This window comes from Protopterus annectens, chromosome 2.part1 (genome assembly GCF_019279795.1).
Source record: "Protopterus annectens isolate FY-2018-M chromosome 2.part1, PAN1.0, whole genome shotgun sequence".
NCBI lineage: Eukaryota > Metazoa > Chordata > Ceratodontiformes > Protopteridae > Protopterus > Protopterus annectens.
The window spans coordinates 446263749-446283865 of NC_056729.1; the positions used below are offsets into that span (position 1 = coordinate 446263749).

The window sequence follows — 20117 nt, forward strand, 5'->3', positions numbered from 1 at the left end:
TGAACCTTAGTTTCTGCAGATTAATATCTTCGGCAATCTCAGAGGCACCTTATGCAGCCATTTAAATATTCCATCTGAAATTCTTTAGCACAGACATATTCATGGAATTTCTTACTTCATTCATTACTGCTAACAGTTTATCTATATGAGCATAAATCTTATACATCCACAAATATTCTTGACAAAGAAAATTGGTCTATTCTCCAGTAGGATCACTGCTCCCACAACATTCTGACCTACCTACAATAAAACTGGCTTTTTCAGATCATAGTATCTTAAAGCTGGTACACCTACAATTAGTTTTGCATACACTGTAAAAATCTTTCTTTCTTTTTTTTTGTGGCTTCACTGCCATGCTACATTTTGCATTTTAGAGGCATAGTTAACTCAAACAGTCTCGGTACAAACTGGGAAACCTTTAACTATTCAAATGTAGAGCCCTGCAAAGGCAGTGCCCACAGCAAACGCCCAGAAGCCCAGGCTCCAAAAGGTGTTTGTACTGTGTCTATTCTACAGTGAGACTGCAATTATGCAAGCCATATTATACCCTTAACAAGTGTTTTCACTTTTCCCTGATGTCTCCATACAGTTAGTATGTATATAATTGTAAGAGGTGTGTGTGCATCGGGGGGGGGGGGGGGGGATCTCTCTTAAAATAAATGTAGGAGGAAATAATTTACTGATTTTTTTCCAAAAGGTTTAGCGAGGGTGCATTTGGGGGAAGATGAAAGTTGGGATACAGCCTGTTGTAGTGGATCCAAGCAAATTCTGCATCTTTCACGGAAACATGTAATATATGCACATTTCCAGACTCTGCACAACTTTTTTGACTTTTTCCTGAATCAGGCGTCAATCTCTCTGATGACAGAATGACCCACATATATCCCACCTATCAGTTTTATGTTACATTCCCTTTTATTTAACTAGCAGTTAAGTTGTATTTATGTAACAGCTGTAGCAGTCTTTCGATATATGACCTAGATAAGTTTAAAATACTTTCCAATTCTTCAATTACCTGAGCAGCAGCTGTTGGGAAAACTGTTACTGAATCAGTATCTTCCTGATGGCACACTGGGGCACATTAAATTTACACAATCTGGAGTTTTCTTTATCCTGATTTATTTACCAAAATTCTTGGTTTGCAGCTAGTACTGATTTGATATTACCACTGAGACCACTTACTCGACTATAAGCAATAAATTACGTTCTTTTTATCACTTTATTCAGAATTCAGATCCCACTGGTAAATACAAAAACTAATCCTGTACTGCTTAACAGCATCAATCACACTCGTTCTACGGCTCTAACTGCATCTTAATGACAACTAAGCTTTTATTTTATTTAGTTCTTGCTCTAATCTACTACTGAGAACAACTTGTATCTTTTCTTGACTCCAAGAATCAGGATTTATCCATGTAAGACACCCTCCTGTCACACTTCCTGAACCGACAGATAACTCATTAAAGTCATGCAGGATATGACTAATATGGATCAGCGATGTGTAAGTTATGTAAACTGTGCAACTATGTTTGTACATGCACCTTCTTTGATTTTACACCATGAATTTGTTTTACCACTCTTGGCTTCTCATAAGCAAAGTGAACCTAGAATATTACGATAATTAGTTTCTTTGTGTACTATTTGAAATGAGATATTGTTCTTAATTTTTATGCAAGATAGTAGATTTTGTTTCCAGCTCCACTAGTAAACATATATAAAGCTCTGAATATGATCCAAGTGACCTGTGTTTGATAAGTGGTGTAGCTGCCTGCTGTTGCTGAGATGGGGCAGATGAGCATGCCTGACTTCAAGGGGAAGTGTGAAAAAGGGATGTCCTATGCTACACTCCCTTGGAGGAGGGGAAGCAGCACTTGGGACTTTCTTCCTGGGACATGTACTTGGCTCATCAAGCCATGAATAGAATGGCCTTCCTCTGTAGGTAAATGGGTATGTACGTATTACATATGCATGGAGAGGTACAGTGGTCCACACAGTGACATGGATTGCATATCTCCTGCTACAAACAGGGGCTATGGACTTAAAAGAAAAACACCCTCATTGCCAGGATGCCAACAAGTGTGCTACCCCTATGGCTGTCTGAATGATGGCTCCTCTGGAAATAGGGGAGTCTTAATGGTTGGTAGGCACAAGTATAAATCATAAAAAGAACAGATAGCTTTTAATGATGTAAGGATCAAACAATTTTATCTTGATAGCATTTGACATAATGCTACAGTTTACACCCATGCCTAAGTTCAATATTTTACTTATCAGCATTCCTTGCAAACAATCTGACCTGCCATCTTGACTAAAGTGTCTCTTATGCATTTTAGATTTCATCATTTCAACACATTTCACCTTAACACTGCCTTTAAGCAGCTCATCTCAAGTTTCTGGTCAAAAAGATGCATTTTTTGGATGCAGAACAAAGCAGCTTTCCATACTTCTAGCCACAGAAAGCACCTGATGTTTGTATTTCTATCACACAAATTTTCTAAATATCTCAAGGCCCTTATTCTTACCTTCCTTAGTGTCACAATGCATTTGCATATGGCTTTCTTCTTCATATCTTTTACTGTTTACAATGCAGTCTTACTTTGTTTCTGGTTTAGTTTATATCATACACACTCACTTTCTCTGTTAATTCTGACAAGTGGGTGCTAACACTTGCACTTGTTTACATCATTCTCACCACTACTACCAAAGTTGAGTCTTTTCTCTTTAACAGTCTGTCACTTGCTAGATTTCTCCAATTCCAAAACAACTTCATTTCTGCATCATGTTATACACTGGTGTTTGTCAAAACGCTCAGTAAACAATACAGACACTGAGAATAGCTTACAGACTCCAAACGATATTTATGAATGTATTACTGACATTTGTTTACCGTGAAACTCAGACCGGATAATTTTATTCATTTAGTGTGAAACTTATAAAAATAATCTGTACCATATGACATGTAGACTTTAAAATAATGCACCCCATACATTACAGAGTGTAGCACAGAAGCCAGGCTGTGAGGTAGGGTCTTGCTGTCACCCCAGCTCTGCAAATATCTATGGTCAGGAATGGTGGAGCTTCCTGTACTTCCAGTGGCCTGAAAACCTGAAATCAAACCTTTGTTATCCATGAAAAAGCAGTAATAATAATTAGCTTTGGCTTTACTTTCTTGAACGTTATGATGCTGCATGCACTGAGTAGGAATGTCTAGAAAAAGGCATGCAAGTATTTTCCATGTCACGGGATGGGGAATACATCTGCAGTCATCTTCCCTGTTCTACTGACTAAGCAGATTACAACATAATTGAACTCTCTTGACTGGCAAACTAACTGATCTGTGAAGTGCTCCACTTCTGGCAGATTTGAACCAGCAGTAGAGGTTGTATCTGTAAGTCCAGCAAAAAAACTGAAAGAGCACCTCAGACAGTCCACCAGATAGTTTGCTTTTCATGGGAGATGAACTGCTCTCAGGGTGAAGCCTTTGACTACTGTACACTGCTCAATATACACCACTTTGGCACAGATAGTGTAATGGTGCACCTCCTCCTTGCTTCTTTAGATACTATACAGTAGATTGGCATTACCACCAAATTCAAAGTGGACACAGAAGGAATTTTGTCTACAAAGCTTTCAAGGCCACAATACTTGTAATAGTTCCAAAAAGATTAGGTTGGGGCCCTCCTCCTCTTCACAACAGACCACGATCCTTGAACTTATGGGAGCAGAGGTAAGCTCCAATCCTGTCATCAAAGCAACAGTCACCATGGCCTGTGCTATGTTTTTTCTGCATGAACAGAAGGCACGCAAAGAGGCTGGCGTTAGCTGTTCATCAGTCTCAACTGTACAACAAGGGATTGACACAAACAGAGGGGCCAGAGGCACATGTCAGTTCTGTAGTCATTGGCATCTAACAGCTGAGTGCAGTGCTTGCATCCTCGGTTGTACAAATGACACTGTGACTACAGTACTAGCCAGCAAACCCAGAAGTCACAAAATGGTCAGGGCCTGGACCCTGCTCTGCTTTCTCACTCAGGCTGCAAAATTTATCTGTTTCTGAACCATCTCTACAAGCAGAAACATCTGGTACAAGACAATGTCCATCTCTTGCCTAAGAAAACCATATCAAACAGGATCAGAGGCAGCTTAATCCAGTTTATATCACCACAGTGACTGGACAACAGAAGCATCCAATAAAGGGATGCCTCCATGCAATCTTGGAATTGGGCTACCTGTAGCTATTCATCCAGCCTGCAGAATACATAAAGTCACCATGACAAACAAACCTATAAACACTATGAGTGTTGATGAAAGCTCAAATGGCAATACTTTGTACTGAACTTGATACCAATCCACAAATGACACCATCCAGGTTTTCTCTGTAAGCACAGGCTAGAATGTCACCCTCTAAAACTAAATATACTAGATGCATTGAATCAACTCACTAAGGTCCGAGACATGACAAAATGCATCTGACCTTTCAAAATAAGGTAGACAGGAGTAGAATTCTGCTCAACTCTAAATATCATACAGCCTCTATGGTTGCTTTCAGGCTTAGAATCTGGGCCTGTCCCAAGGCCTCTACCAAAACAGACTGGTCTGTTAGTGAAGCTATTTCTGGGGAATTAATTAAAAGCTCAAAAACATCCAAGTTGTATATGATTAGGATCACATCCAGAACCCAAAAGTCTTTACTGATGACTTTCTTGAACACAGGCAGTCCCAGGTCACAGTTAGGATTGCAATCATCACCTCACATGACTTGGCTGGCACAGCTGGAACATGACTATGAAGTCTGAAAGATTTCCATAGGTAGCAAAGAGGCATCTTCATCTTGTATAGTTGGTCTGGTCTAGAAGAGTGAAGAATAAGGGTTGTGCAGAGGGATAACAAAGGATGCCTACACCAGTAAGGGCGTCCCCTCTTCTTGAAGAGTTTGATCACTAGATCTTGAAAAAACTCAAGCTTAGCATTCAGGATGTTTTTTCTGAGCTGCTCTCTAAGACAGAAGAGTTATTCCACATACACATGTCTAAGCCTGTGGTACAGCCAGGATTATCAGCACAATCAAATTAGTTACAGCATACCGTGTGTTAGCCACAGGGAGAGTCATGATCACTGTCTCCTTATGCCTAGCTTAGACTCATGAAGACAAGCAGCTTCTTCAAGGCTTGATATACTACAAAGGATGGAGATCTGGACTGCTGGATGAGTAAATAAGTACTCAAGTTCAAGTGCAGCACAGTTTTATATGCTAGATGCTTCCAAAGCTTTACATTCTTTATTTGTTAGTAAGGCAGTAAAATACTTTAGTCTCTAGGAACTAAGCTAGACAGACAAGATCACAACAAATTACGCTCACACATGACAGTTACAAGACTTGCTTCAATTAGGTCAGGATTTTTAAAAGTGTTCACATTCTTTTGGCCCACAAAAACAGATTCTGGGTGCTTCTAAGTCTACAAAATGTTAACCTTACTTGAGAGCTCCATGAGTACACTGGCAAGACTTATACTGCAGCTTCTCTTGATACACATTTAAGCATCTGTTGGGAAAGGAATAGGGGTCTGACACCAGTTTCTAGAAGACTTTATGAGCCATACAATCCCTCTGACGAAGGGGTCATCCTTAGGTAATTTGTAGGGTACTAGTGATTCTCTGTCTTTCTCCAAATCTGAGAAAATGGTCTCTTGGTCCTAAAACTCTTCAGAATTTGATGCCTATGATTCAACCTCCTACCAGATAGTGAATATTTTATGATGATGTGTGGGCTTTAAACTATGAACAATGGTATGGGATGATCCAGTGCCCCCTCCTCAAACTGGGCCAATAAATACTACTGAAACATGGGGAGACCTGAGATGGAAGGCATCATTAAGTTTACCAACCTATGTCTGTTTAACTGCAGAGACCACTAACAGGGATAAGGCCAGTAATTTTCAGGTTCTCCTCAATCATCCAGAGATCAGAGAGGGCCTACACCATGGAAGACACTTCTACTGTGGAAGCTAGGTTGTACCCTTTTTTAATTCCTTGATGCTCACTGAAGAAGAGGACCACAATAAGCTTGAGCCCTTGCTTGCTAAGGATGAGTTCAAAACCTACATAATGTTAAATGCTACTCTGGTCATGGAGTTATTTCTAAGAAGTTTCAGCTGTGGTTTACCCTCTAATTTTTCGTATCTATCGCTACAGTGGAGACACTCCTGCCAACATCCACACAAGGAACTCCCGGTAAATGAGCAGGCTGTGACTGACAGACTTGAAATGTTGGCATTTATGCCAGTCCTTCACACTGTGTTCCTCTTTCAAAGTCAGTGGAGGTCTTGACTTCTAATGTCATGGCTTCAGGTACACTTTGTAGAAATGTATCTAGTCATCAAATGTTAAAAGAGTTTTCGGCGATGTGTCAGGACTGAGAGCTGGCCTATAAAACAGCACAAAAGACCTGGCAGGCTCAGGCACAAGGCATGACTATGAGCACTATAAGGGTGACATGTGACAACACAGAATGCAGGCTATTGAGCACACATGCCACAAGAATGGGAATTTTGCAAAATAATGCAGAGCTGTGACTGTCAGAGGATGAAACCGGTACCCATAAAGGAGGGTGGATCCCCGAAATTAGCTCATGCTGTTGATTTCTCCTTTCTGTCTACACACACATGCTCCAAAACATGAATACTATGCATGAAATACTAATATGCATGGTTCACAGAGTTAGCAGTGCAATATGCTGTGGATGAATTTTACTCTACCTACTTAGCTCTTCAAGAAAACAATGTATGCAATACACTACTTGAAAAGCTTTGCCAATACCAACATATACACACAGAAGTTGTCAAATGTCCACCCATCAATAAAATGCAACAAAAAACAAAAGGAAACATCACTGCATTAAGTTTTGTAGTCATTTATTACGAGTCATTATTCCAAAAATAATTCCCTGCAAGAAGTGTAAAACAGCTTACATTAAGTTCAATAACAGAAACATCATGTTTGATTAAGCGACACCTGTATTTAACAGCTAATGAGAAATATCTTACTAGAATGGCAAATTTCACAATAGTCTACTTTAACACTAAAGCAGTCACTAACACAAATGCACAAATGATTGCTGTTCCTGTTTTCCTCTTACTCATAACAATCACTAAAAAATAAGGCTCACACTACTAAGAGGGCAAATGCAGGCTGTGAAATGGAAGGCAACAAAAACAATCTTGGTGTTGTTTTCCACTGGTGAACATAAAACAAAATGAAATGCTACTGCCACAAGTGGTGGCCTCAGTGTGTTCCTCAATCTGTGCACCTATTATCTGCAGTTAAGTTAAGGGATGGAAACATTCATTTTCAGTAACTTTAAATAGATGTACATGAAACATGTCTGATAAGGAAAGGCCTGTGTAAAAAAATTATGGACATTAACAGAAATCCAAAGGCACCCATACAACTCTAAATAATGCGGAAAATGACATGGTTCACAAATATGAAGGAGCAAACTAATGCAAGTGTTTTTAAAAGCTTGTTTTTTTAGCACACACGTGCCTGCAGTGAAAGCTGCATGGACATGCTGTAATTTTAAATGCTGATGGTTTACGTTAGATACTTGAGGCTCCGCTCTTACAAAAATTCACTAAATCAATTTATTCCATCTGCCCCAGCCACCTGGCTATCTGCTTTTATGAAAGTGACAAATCAGTGGTTATAATGCAGTGGGAATGAAGAGGCCCAGAATGGCAAGCCAGAAGAGGCCTGTCACATTCTGAGTGCATCTCAGAAGAGCAGTGTTCAAATGTGCAGTGTCTCTTGGGAGAAAACCATACTGGTCAGCCTCTGTGCAACTGGACTAACCTCACATGATGATCTTCTGAAATGGAAATTTGTAAATTTAAAGTGGTTTTAGTGTTATAATGGTACATCATTGATGGGCAAGAAGAATGAGGTAAACTAATTTTACAAAATCCCTTTTGTCTACATGACACCGGATAGGATCCTCAGACAGGTACCTAAACGTTTCAACAGTAGAAGGCTGTGTATTAGCTGCTATCATCTTTCTGTATCTCTGCATTAATACAGTGGAGGTTTATGGCAGTAATATGTGCTTAAACAATCCACTATCAGCCTCCTACAAATAGAGCATGCAGCTGAGTTCTGCGGATAGAGTGTTCTAAAAGCACACCTTCAAGTCTCCCATCTTGACACCTACGCTCTGAGTAGCAAATGAGTACCTTAAATTAACATAACATATACATGATAGCCTGATAATTACGTGGAAGGAAAAGGACCCTGGTAGAAAGGAAGACTTCAAAGGCAGACCACAATCAGCTCACTTAATCATTTCACTGAATTCAAAGCATTCAGAAGAATAATTAATCTGTTATGTAAGAAAATAACTGAACTGAACATGCAAAACAACAATGCATAAAAGACTTACTTAAATGATTTTCTTACAGTTTATTTTGTTTTTCATTTCTGTTTTTATTCTTCCATGGCTGTGGACATTCACTGTCCAATATGCCAGTGAACAGTTCATTTCACGGCTCATCAGTAAAAGTGTGGGCAGACGCAAATGAGCTAAAAGAGGGGTACATAATAAGCTGGCTCTTCAGAAGCCATGCAGTTTTAGAGGTTGGGTGGTACATTTGATATGTGTGTGTGTTATATATATATATATAGACACACATTATTAAACGCTAAACTTTATTCTCAACCTTTTGGAGATACAAAATTTTCTTTCATTCACTCCGTCATTCATCCATTCATTATTCATTTTCTGATTTCATGCTTAATTCAATTCTGGGTCACATGGAGTCAGAGTCTATCCTCACAGCCAATGGGGACGAGGCAGAGGAAACTGATCTTGGACTCAGTGCCAAGCTATCACAGGATGCACAAAGCCACACTCACTCACTCACTCACTCACTCACTCACTCACTCACTCACTCACTCACTCACTCACTCACACAAGGCATATGCAAGTACGAGTGATTTAGAAAATTGCTCTTTCAACTATGGCACGTCTTTGGAATGTGGAAGGCACCCAGTGAAAACTCACATGGACAAAGGAAGCATGTGCAGAGTCTACATAAAAGGCACCAAAGCCAAAAAATGAACTGACACAAAACAGAAATGACTTAAATGAAAACAAAGTGTCTTAACATTTTCATTAGCTCAGCCTCCAACAATACAGTTGGAATTATGTGGCTGTTTAGTCCTGGTCCATCTCCTAGTACCATTAGTACTATATAGCATTATTTTGTTAAATCCTATACATTTACACACGGATACATGAAACATGCAAAGAGCACAGTAGATGCTGCAGTATCAGACCCTACAGATTTACTGTAATTTTCCTTTCTGTAGCACTGGTAGTCCCATATGTCTGTACTTTCCAGCATTTAAACAATTTCTCTTGACAGTTTCATAAAGCTTCGCTGCACTGTACATACCCTGACAGTCTACTCAGATTTGCCGCTAGTGCTGGCTGCCAAGGCACTCTCCTTCTTAGAACAACTAAAAAGTGGTTATTCTCCTCAGAATGCTCATAATATGGTTACTAAGATCTCAGAGAAGCAAATACAAAACTATTCTTTATAAATAAATACTTTGCTAGTCTTTGTAAAATTTTAGTCAAATGGTCATATTTTTAAGCCACATTTCCAGCCATGATTCTAATGTACATTTACTTTTTCCGTCTAAATTTAATTAAGAAGCAATTCTGCACAGTGCACTAAGCAAATGCCATTGTCAAAGCAGCACTAAAGATAGCACTGAAGCAACACCAAAGTACACTTATGTAAGAAATTACCATGTCTGACTGATTACTACTGCAGTACAGCTAACCACTGGGATATCCTCTGCCAGGGGCAGATGTACATCCAGTTAGGATACCAAAGCCTGGGTATCTACCATTTGCGCCATACATCTGCTATATAATCAAAGCACACTAAGGCTATGTGGGGTCATAAGGGACATAGAGGGGTGAAGTATCTAAGGACTTTTTTGTCCCACACTAGAAAGTCAGGAAGGCAACAAAAATAAGAGGTCACCAAAAAAAGCGAGAAGGATAGGATACCACACTGGCCGGAGCAGAAAACTAAGACAAAATAGAGGGAAGGACAGAGGGATAGAATACTGCAACAGTGATCAGTTGGACATCTAACATTATAGTAAGTTCTTACACAACTGTACTATGTCCTTTCTAAAATCACTGTTAACAGTAATAAAATAACCACTGGGAAGAGGAAGTGTCCTGGGATGAAAAATAAGGTACAGAGATGGAATCTTAAGATCCTTTGCAAGATGGAGCTGACAAATCTAGTCCTAGAAATGTCATCAGTCTTATAATGTTTAGGAAAAGTATGCACAGAGGGCCAGGCAGAGGCTTCTAAAACAGATCTGGAATCAACACCCTTGAAACAGGCACCAGAAGAAGCAGGTCTGGTAGAATGCACTCTGACTAAACTCGAAAGCTCCTTACCATGAAGAGAGTAACAAAAGGAAATGACAGAAGAGATCCATTCAGAAGTAATTTGCTTAGAAACAGGGAGATCAAACTTTTTATTGTGAAACAAAATGAAAAGCTTGTCTTATTTTCTGGTAGACTTGATTTTATAAAGGTAAAACCTCAGTTGTACGTGAACATCCAAAGAGTGCAGGATTCTTTCCCCCTTGTTTTGAGTGGATGGAAACAAAAAGTAAGGAAATTAACAGTCTGTTTCAAAGACGGTTCACTTGCCACTTTAGGCAAAAAAGAATCAGCCCTGAGTATAACCGTATGTTTACAGAAAACCATAAAAATTAGAAGAGGCCATTAGAACCTGTAGTTCAGAAATCCTTTTGGCAGAAATAAGGGCTACCATCATCCAAGCAGAAAAGACATAATTTAGGTCCCAAGGAGGAGGGATGGATGGATTTTTAGAGGGTCTGAGTTGAAGGACGCCTTTTATAAACTTTCTGACCTCAAAACATAAAGACAAAGGTGGCTCAAAAGGAAGGCATGCAGAAATGCCTGACAGACATCCTTTATGTAAGAATACGCCAGCCCTGAACTGAGCAGCATCACAGCTGCATTTAATAGAAAACTTTGTAACCTGGGAAGCAGCACTGAGCAAAGAAATAGCAGATTAGCTAACAGAATCAGGCATATCAGACAGAAGTTTATCCAAGTCCCCAAACAGACATAACAAATATCTGGTTATACGTGTCTAGTAATTAAGAGCATAAAAGGCCGGAGTGGAAGAGAATCTAACAAAAAGACATCAGGGTCAGAGGAAGTGTTCTACAAAAACTTCTGGACACCTGATACTTTACAGAAGGTCTCAGACTTCTTAGGGATTGGAAGCAGGGTCTTCATATTCACTGAGGATGTGACAGACATTCTGTAAAGTCTCAAGTACTGGAAGGTTGGCAGAGGATTTAGGAACACCTGTGAACATGAAGTCGTAGTTCATTTTCTAAATCTCTGACACCTGCTTACCTACCCATTAAAAATGCTGAATCATTTTATTCTGTGCATTCTCAAAGGAAAGCTTTTCCAGAGAGGAATCAGCAGACATAGCATCCTCTTCCTCTAACTCATACTCCATAAGAAACTGAACTGAGAACAATAAGACAGGGAATCTCAATCCCAACCTGACTCCTCTTCCTCTAACTCATACTCCATAAGAAACTGAACCGAGAACAATAAGACAGGGAATCCCAATCCGAACCTGACTCCTCTTCCTCTAACTCATACTCCATAAGAAACTGAACTGAGAACAATAAGACAGGGAATCCCAATCCCAACCTGACTCCTCTTCCTCTAACTCATACTCCATAAGAAACTGAACCGAGAACAATAAGACAGGGAATCCCAATCCCAACCTGACTCCTCTTCCTCTAACTCATACTCCATAAGAAACTGAACTGAGAACAATAAGACAGGGAATCCCAATCCCAACCTGACCTTTCTTCCTCACATGTGGAATCCCTCGGTTTCTTCAGAATGGAAGCAGTGAAATGAGGGGGCGCATAAGAAAAGAACTGTGGAGGCTTTACAGACACCAAAGCTTTGTACAGTCCTTGGAAGAATTCACACCACTCTTTCTGCGATTCTCTAATAGCTGGGGAGAAGGAAAGGTACACTTTTTCTTACAGGAAAGAGAAGCTTGCATATACCAAGGAGGCTCAAACCCCCAATATACCTCAATGAGGGAACCAGGTATTTCCTCTCAGACAAGAATCTGATGAATGCTGTTGGGTCCCTTCAAACAATCAGCCTTGGTTCCCCCTTTGCAGCTGAGGCAGTTGCCTGACTGGTTGATGTGGACATGCTAAGGGGTTGTGACAGACATACAATGCACCCAGATGGTCTGAGGACTCATCATGAGATACAGTGGAGTTGTACGGGTCTGTTTGGATAGATGAAGCATCAGATTTAGGCTTTTTTAGCTTCTTTTTCAGCTGCTGCAGGAAATCTAAGTGAGAAGGGTCAGAATCCATTTTTACATGAGGAAGCTCTTTGAGGCTTTGATTTTCCAAGTAATTATTAAGGGAGAGCAAATAGCTCCTGAGGGTCACAGGTGTGAAAGATTGGCACACAGAGAAATTTCTAAACCCTTGATTGGGTTCTAGGCAAAAAAGACACTTTGTGACGGATCCTGTACGGTACTTGCCTTTCACAATCATAATTTTCCTTCTTAGTTGGCATGAAGAAGGTTATTACTTTGTCAAAAAATTAAAAGAGGAATTGTTCCCAGTAGGGATACTTATCTGCCCAAAGCAAGGGGAATTAGCAATGGTTCTACATCTGACAAGCTGACAAAGAAATGCAGGTTCAGTGTTCAGGCTAGGTGGGGGAGAAGTTCTGAGGTACTTCACACCTGTGTGTCCCTTTTATGTACCACTTAAACTTAGTGTGTTTGGTCATATGTTGGACGTAGAGAGCAACAGGAAAACGCCTAGGCTTTGGTCTCCTGGCTGGACATACGACTAGCCCTGCCTATCTCAGTGATTAATAATATTGCAGCAATGATCACAGGAAGGACATCACTACATTTCTATACCCCTGCATAAAATGTAACAGCCAAGCAGTGCAATCAATTTAATTACTGCACAAAATATTCAGATACATCAGCACCACTTGCTATTTACCCACTGTGTCAAAACAAAAGCATCACTATGCCATACATGAATGTGGGAAATAGTTAACACCTTTTCAAATGGCCTTACCATATGAAAATGAGCAAGAATAACAAAAGTAACTTCTAAATTAAAATCATGTGCACACTGGATTGCTTTTATAAAAAAAGTATAGTTTTATACCCAATCACCATGACCTGGAGAAAAACAATGAAATTAAAAGTAACAAAAAAATTGAAAAATAGTACCACTTTCATAAACTTGACACGTACAAACAAATGGTAAAACAATATGCAAAAGAAAATAAGCAACATTTTTACAATCAAACAATAAAATTTCTGGTTTAATCCAGCACCTGAGTGACTAAGTCATAACAGACTAACAGGAGTTGTAAACTGTCAAAATGCACAAGATATAGCCCCTCACAAATAGGAAAGAAACACTTCTAAATAGAGCAATACAAGTGATTTGCACAAGAAAAATATAGAGTATAAAAGAATGTAGCCAGCAAAAAAAAAAAAAAAAAAAATCAGACTTGATATTGGAATAAAATTTTAATTGTTCATTTCCCAATTTCATGTGCTTTTAAACTACCTCGTCCTTTCTCTACTTTGTTTTATTTTCTTGCTCCATGTTTATGAATCCTTTTGACATATTAATCAAGCACCTAAGATTTTCCATCAGTTTACATACTTTTTTCCTGGTTGAATCTGAAAGTGACATACCTAATCAGATTAAAACCTATTACGTGGAGTCAGGTATGCTTATGGGCTGTGCATGACAAATTCTTAGCGAACTAGAATTTGCTTTTGACATATTAATCAAGCACCTAAGATTTTCCATCAGTTTACATACTTTTTTCCTGGTTGAATCTGAAAGTGACATACCTAATCAGATTAAAACCTATTACGTGGAGTCAGGTATGCTTATGGGCTGTGCATGACAAATTCTTAGCGAACTAGAATTTGTGAAGATATTGGTATGTCATTTCCTAAACAATTTTTTACTTATTTTAAAATTTTCCAAATAATTATTACTTACATTATTAAAAACAGGTAAGCCCGTTTTAGTTACAATCTTCCTGGGTTAAAAAAAAAAACAGTAACAAATTAAATGGAAACTGTTAAGTGACTAGGGTTTAGCCAAATATATATCATGTGCTTCATGATATAAATATACTTTTAAAAAATATTTAGATCAGTAAGATGGTCGTAAATTTAAAATTAAGAAGCCCTTACATGTTTACCACAATTTTATTTTACTGAGTTATAGGCTTTGTTATTTTTTTTTTTTTTTGCATGGGGAGACGGATTTTCTGCTTAATTTTATGATTTTATTTTATTTTTTACTTCACAGTACAGAAAACATACACTTCCTGGGATGGGGTGATTAGACTTGAGTGGGGGTGAGCGGTGCATTCTAGAAGACTTTGAATCTGTTCCAATAATCAAAACTGCAGTAATGTTCATCAGTACAGCATGAGTAGACATGCCGAGGGATAATTAATGTACTTTAATAGCAGACACTAAACAAAAGGTTGCTGTTGTGTCTTTCGGCTTTTCCCGGTTAGGGGTTGCCACAGCGGCACTCCGGTCCGCTAATGATTGTCAGTAGATTTTTACGTGCCGAGCTGCCGGCCCTGATGCACAACCTTCAACGAAGGTATGCCCATTAACGCATGTCTCCACACAGAAGACGCTCTAGCTGAGAATCGAACCGGACAACGTCTTACTGTGAGGCGACAATGCTACCGCAGCACCACCACCGCAGTCTAGACACTAAACAAAAGGTAATTGACTTTAATTATTGGCTTAGCAACTGGTATCATTCCAGGGAGATTTAGCATGGGAGGAGTGAAAAACAACCTTGGTTGCTTTGATAGGGAGAGCCTGCATCTCTCTCTCATCATGGTTTCTGAATAATAGCCAAAACTTTTTCTTCCCCATAGTGCCTATTGTTATGCAAGGTCAGTCTCTTCAAACTACCTAACAGCCAATCACAATTAAAATTGTATAAAGACAGCACTGCTCAATGCTAGAAGCCCTATCAAAACGTTGCACTCCTTAAAAGCATTCCTAACTGACCCTTGAAAATACAGACATTCTCATGATCACTGTAACCTAGTTTCAGAACAGCAAACGCACCCCTACAGTGCAGGAATTTAATGCCTAGCACTCATATAGACTGAATGCTGAAGTGGGCAGTGTAGCTAGAGGGAGTGTATCAGTGTTCTTAAAAAAAAAGTTTTACCTTTAATCTCATAATGCAGAACAATGACTTTGAACTCCCCCACATTTGTCTTGCAATAAGCAAAACAGAGTAACACACTATTGCCAATTATCGTACCCTGTCCATGTCCCAGGCACACCAGAAACTGACATCCTCTCCCTATAGAGCCCAACGCTATCGTCCTGGATGATTTCAATTATCCATCCATTAATTGGAAAGTGTCCACCAACAAAAATAAGCATGCAGAGAAATTCCTGGACTTTGTTAAAGCCAACTCTTTGGACCAAATGCTCCAAAACCAAAAGAGGGGTTCACAAATTTGGACCAGCTCCTCGCTAACATAGCTCCCTTATGCTCAGAACCCATAAGTTAACAAATCACTGGTCAAATCTACCATGCAGTAACACTTGACTAAAATACAAGACCTGAGTTACTTCAAAATCACTATCTTCAGAGACTTTAAGGCAAATCTACTCCAAGTAACTGGTCACATGATGAAATTCAAACATGCTCCCCTATCTTGATAACACCACATCACGCACTGCCACATTCACATACAAATTCTATGCCCATCTTCAAGCTTGCATTGAGGTCTAGGTCTCCATAAGGCATACATAGAGTGCCAAAAACAAGAACAAATCCAATCAGTAGAATCTCACTACTGACAAACTATATAACAAGAGAAGAAACTCAGCCTGTAAAAGCAAACCTAACATCACATCAGTCAGAGAAGTACTCAAAAAGATCAATAAGGATTTTAGAAAGAAAATCAAATTCTTCAAGAGCATGTATGAATTGAGAATTGCCACCCATCTCAAGGATAACTGCAATGCCTTCTATTGCTGTGTCAGGAACCTTAAAAGAAATAACCAGTGCTGATATGAGTCAATACCAAATAATACTGAGTACTCATCCAGAGGACACTGCCAATGCATCATGCCCAAACTTGAATCCCCCTATCTTCCCTTAATTATCCACAGGACATTAGCATGACAATGTCCCCTCCAGATCACTTCTGAGCAAGTTCTAAATCATATACTGAAGACTAAGAAAACTAGCTCACTGGGACCTGATAATGTACCAAGCTGTCTTCATGTTAGCACCAAACACCGTCTGGCAGGCTCATTATTAATGTTGTTCAATTTCAGCCTCTCCACTGGATTCATGCCAGAACTGCTACTGTCATCCCACGCCATAAAGATGGCCCACTGCTGATCCAGGCAAATACAGACACACAAGCCTTATAAGGCAATGGACAGCATCATTATGCAACTTGTTTAATAACAAGGACACAGACAGTCTACAGACTCTGGACCCATACCAGTTTTAGTTTGTTAAAGAGAGATCCTGCCTCTTAAATTTGAAGGGCTTTAACAGGTTACTGAGGCATTAGACTCAAGCAAACTGGTTCTCAGTGTACTCCTGACATGGCCGAAGTATTTGATATAATTCCACCTTCTAGCATCACTGATAGCTAATTCAATTAAATGTAAACCCCTACGTTACCTGCTGAATAGTGAACTGCCTCACAGATGGAACCCAGTCTACACAGTAGTGGCTCTAGGACAGAGAACCAATCAAAGTAAAGAACAACCAATGAGAAGAAGCAGTAATCCAGAAAGAGCTACTATAAGTGACTGCTTCTCCTCAATACAATACTGCAATAAAGTGCATGGGGTTTGATTCTTTCCACCTCCATTTGCCTACTGTGTCAGTCTGAAAAGGTCACTTTACCAGGCAGAGCTGCCAGGTTGGCCCTGAAAAGGGACACTTGTGCCCACCAGGCTTGCCTGGTTAACAAATGCATAAAACAGAAATAATAAAGTTATTGGCCGTTTACTTTAGTTAAAACCACTAGACTTTATTTTGTTTGGAAAAAAAAAAACCTTTATCTGCTCCTGTATATAACAAACTGCACTGTAGGTATCGCTTTCTCCCTATATATGTATGTATGTATACATACATATATGCGTGTGTATATATATATATATATATATATATATATATATATATATATATATATAAATGCATTTTAGTGAAAGGGATTGACGTTTCTTGTAATGTGTGAAGATGTGTCACTTTTAAAGAGAAATGGTACCAACACCCTATACATAAGCATTGGTGTTGAGAAACAGTTCCAAACTTTTATACATTTGACTGCAAAAGGTAAAAAGAACTAAAAAATGCATTTAGAACATGCAAACAAAAAAAAGGCACTTCAAACTTTTGTTCCAGTGTTCTACTTGTACAATAAATGCTTACTATTCTAAGTAAATGCAACATTTTTAACTTGAAAACTTCCTTGACAGTAATAAATAGAAAACATAAAAAGACCTCAGTAACAATAATACTAAGCACTACAGGCTCCAGGACCCTCTGGCAAAGGCTTTTTAACGTGGTGCCCAGCAGCATTACAGCCTATGACACAGTCTCTCTAATTTCCTCCATTATACTTGAAATGCACAAAGGGAGCAACAAATCAGAGGAGGGATGCAATGAAGCTACCCATCCTGCAACTGGTACCAATGCCATAAACTTGGAATCAGGCACTAACACTGCATGGAGACTTTAGAACTAATGTTGGCCTCACATTATTTTAGAGTTTGCCCAAATTTCTTGCACTAAGATGTTGAGTGGTATGATTACTAGACATTAGAAATACTTCAGTCATTCAAACCACAGCTCAGAAAAACATCATTTCAGAATAAAGAGAGAGGTAATTGCTACAGCCATTTCCTTTTATGGTATCAAAGGTTGCCACTATGTGTTCTGATGCATGTACAACACCACTGGAACAATGTCAATAACTATATCTAAATTACTACAACAGAACATTATTTCAAGGAACCTGTTCTCAGTAAGGGATATTCAAAAATAGTGCATCTCTTGAAAAAACTGAATGGTCCATACTCATTACATCAGCTTCTGCTAGTTCTACAAGTAGTAATTAGTCATCACTTTGGACCACAGTCTCCAGGTAACACTTCCAACAATAAGGGAGACACAAAGCAAGAGAGGGACATAAAATATATGTGAAATAGGAACTATAACTGAGTACTCTGGAGTGTCTTTTGCAGTAAATCCAGATCAAAGGATTATTCATACCATATGAATCTGGCATCAGAAAATCCAACAGCAATGACCTGTTCATATCATCACTTTTTTCATGTCTGCAGCACTGGCGTGTGCTCTCTATTTCATTTCTCAATCTATCTTTATACTACAGATGGAGTGTCCCAAGTAGGAGACCAGTACAGACAGGCATCTAAAGGAAGTGGGTGGGACTATTACTGAAAACATGTTGGAATATTACTCACCGTGAGAGAAAAAAAAAAACAAGTACGGAGCTGCTGCAGAGATAGCACTCAAAAAGTTACACCAAAATCTACACTCAGAATGTAGGTCACAATCAAGTACAATAAAGCAAAAGTCATGTATACATGTGCGTGGGAACGGAGGGCTGGATACTGGCTATATTTCAACCATTATAAAAATGCATGCCTGCTTCTTCTGAGGGAAATACAAGAGAAAAAAATGAAACAGAATCAATGAGCTCTGTTACAATGAAATCAATTATAATGGAGTCAGCCAGTGTGCATTCAAATTTTCATGTTCCCTCTGCTGGTGGGGATTGTCTTGATGATGTAACACTGGCCTCTCTAACAAGTTAATACCAAGCTGAAATCATGCAGATTCAGGCTTATGTCCACGTGCTTTGCTAGTAAGCCAGAAACAGAAGAGAATTTACCCCCCCTCCCCAAAAAAAGGAAAAAAAAAACATTTACCACTAGCAAATGTAAGTCAACAAAGCAGGAATACTAAGTAAATACATCAGACTGCTATTTGACGCAGTGGTGCACTGGTTAATGTTTTCACCTCACAGCAAGAGGTTCTCTGTTTCGATTCTCAGCTGGAGTGCCTTCTGTGTGGAGTCTGCATGTCCTCCCCTGCATTTGCATGGGTTTCCTCTGGCTGCTCCGGTTTCCTCCCACATTCCAAAGACATGCGTCTGGAGCATTTCTCCCCTGGCCTCCGCTGAAAATAGGCTCTGTCTTAGTCGGACTTTCCCGGTCAACAAATGTTAACAAATAAATAAAATAAATAAATCTGGGGGCTGCCAGAATAATTAAGGTGTTCACAAGGTACAAGGTTTGATTCACTCCTCTGAAAGGGAAATTGGCTAGGCTTAACAAAGGCCTACAAGGGTAGCTAGCCTTGTACTTACCTATAAACCTATGGAAAAGAAGGGCAAATTAATTTCCAGGAAGAGAAGAGATATCAAGAAACCTGACAAAAGCATTCAATGGAAGCGCGCACATGACAATTTAGAATGTTTAAGGGTGACAGAAAAGAAACGTAAGTGAACAAATGCAAGTTGTGGCAATGAAATGCAAAACAAAACAACTTTCAATAACTTCCTCTCAAGACTGTGCATGACCTTAAATAACTAATTCAAAGTTCTTACTACTGACATAAATTTGAAAACATTTTCCAGCTACAGCCACATGGTGTCTACCAATAAGCTACAAATACCAGTGTAAGAGTGTCTGCAGGCTGAAGGGGATACAGGTGAGCAAGCAGACAACCCCAGTCACACAACACATACTGCAGACCTCCCACTTAGTGCATTAACAAAATCAAAAGACTGTCTTATTAAAAAACGGACATGAAGAGTAAACATCTCCAAAACCCTTCTACATTTTATCTGCCAGCATTACCAGAGATCTATGGAAATTCTTTGGCAAACTGCATTATGTCTACAATTGCCT

At 39.2% G+C, this 20117-nt stretch overlaps 1 protein-coding gene and 1 long non-coding RNA gene across 2 annotated transcripts in view; both read right to left on the bottom strand.

Annotated features, from left to right (window-relative positions):
• NR3C2 (nuclear receptor subfamily 3 group C member 2) overlaps positions 1-20117 on the bottom strand; it is a 1048765-nt gene that overhangs the window by 318972 nt on the left and 709676 nt on the right. The window lies entirely within an intron of this gene.
• On the bottom strand, positions 6895-14732 carry LOC122794102. The gene is made up of 2 exons (XR_006363614.1): positions 11940-14732; positions 6895-11785 (listed from the first exon to the last, which is right to left on the bottom strand). It is a non-coding gene; the product is annotated as an uncharacterized LOC122794102 (long non-coding RNA).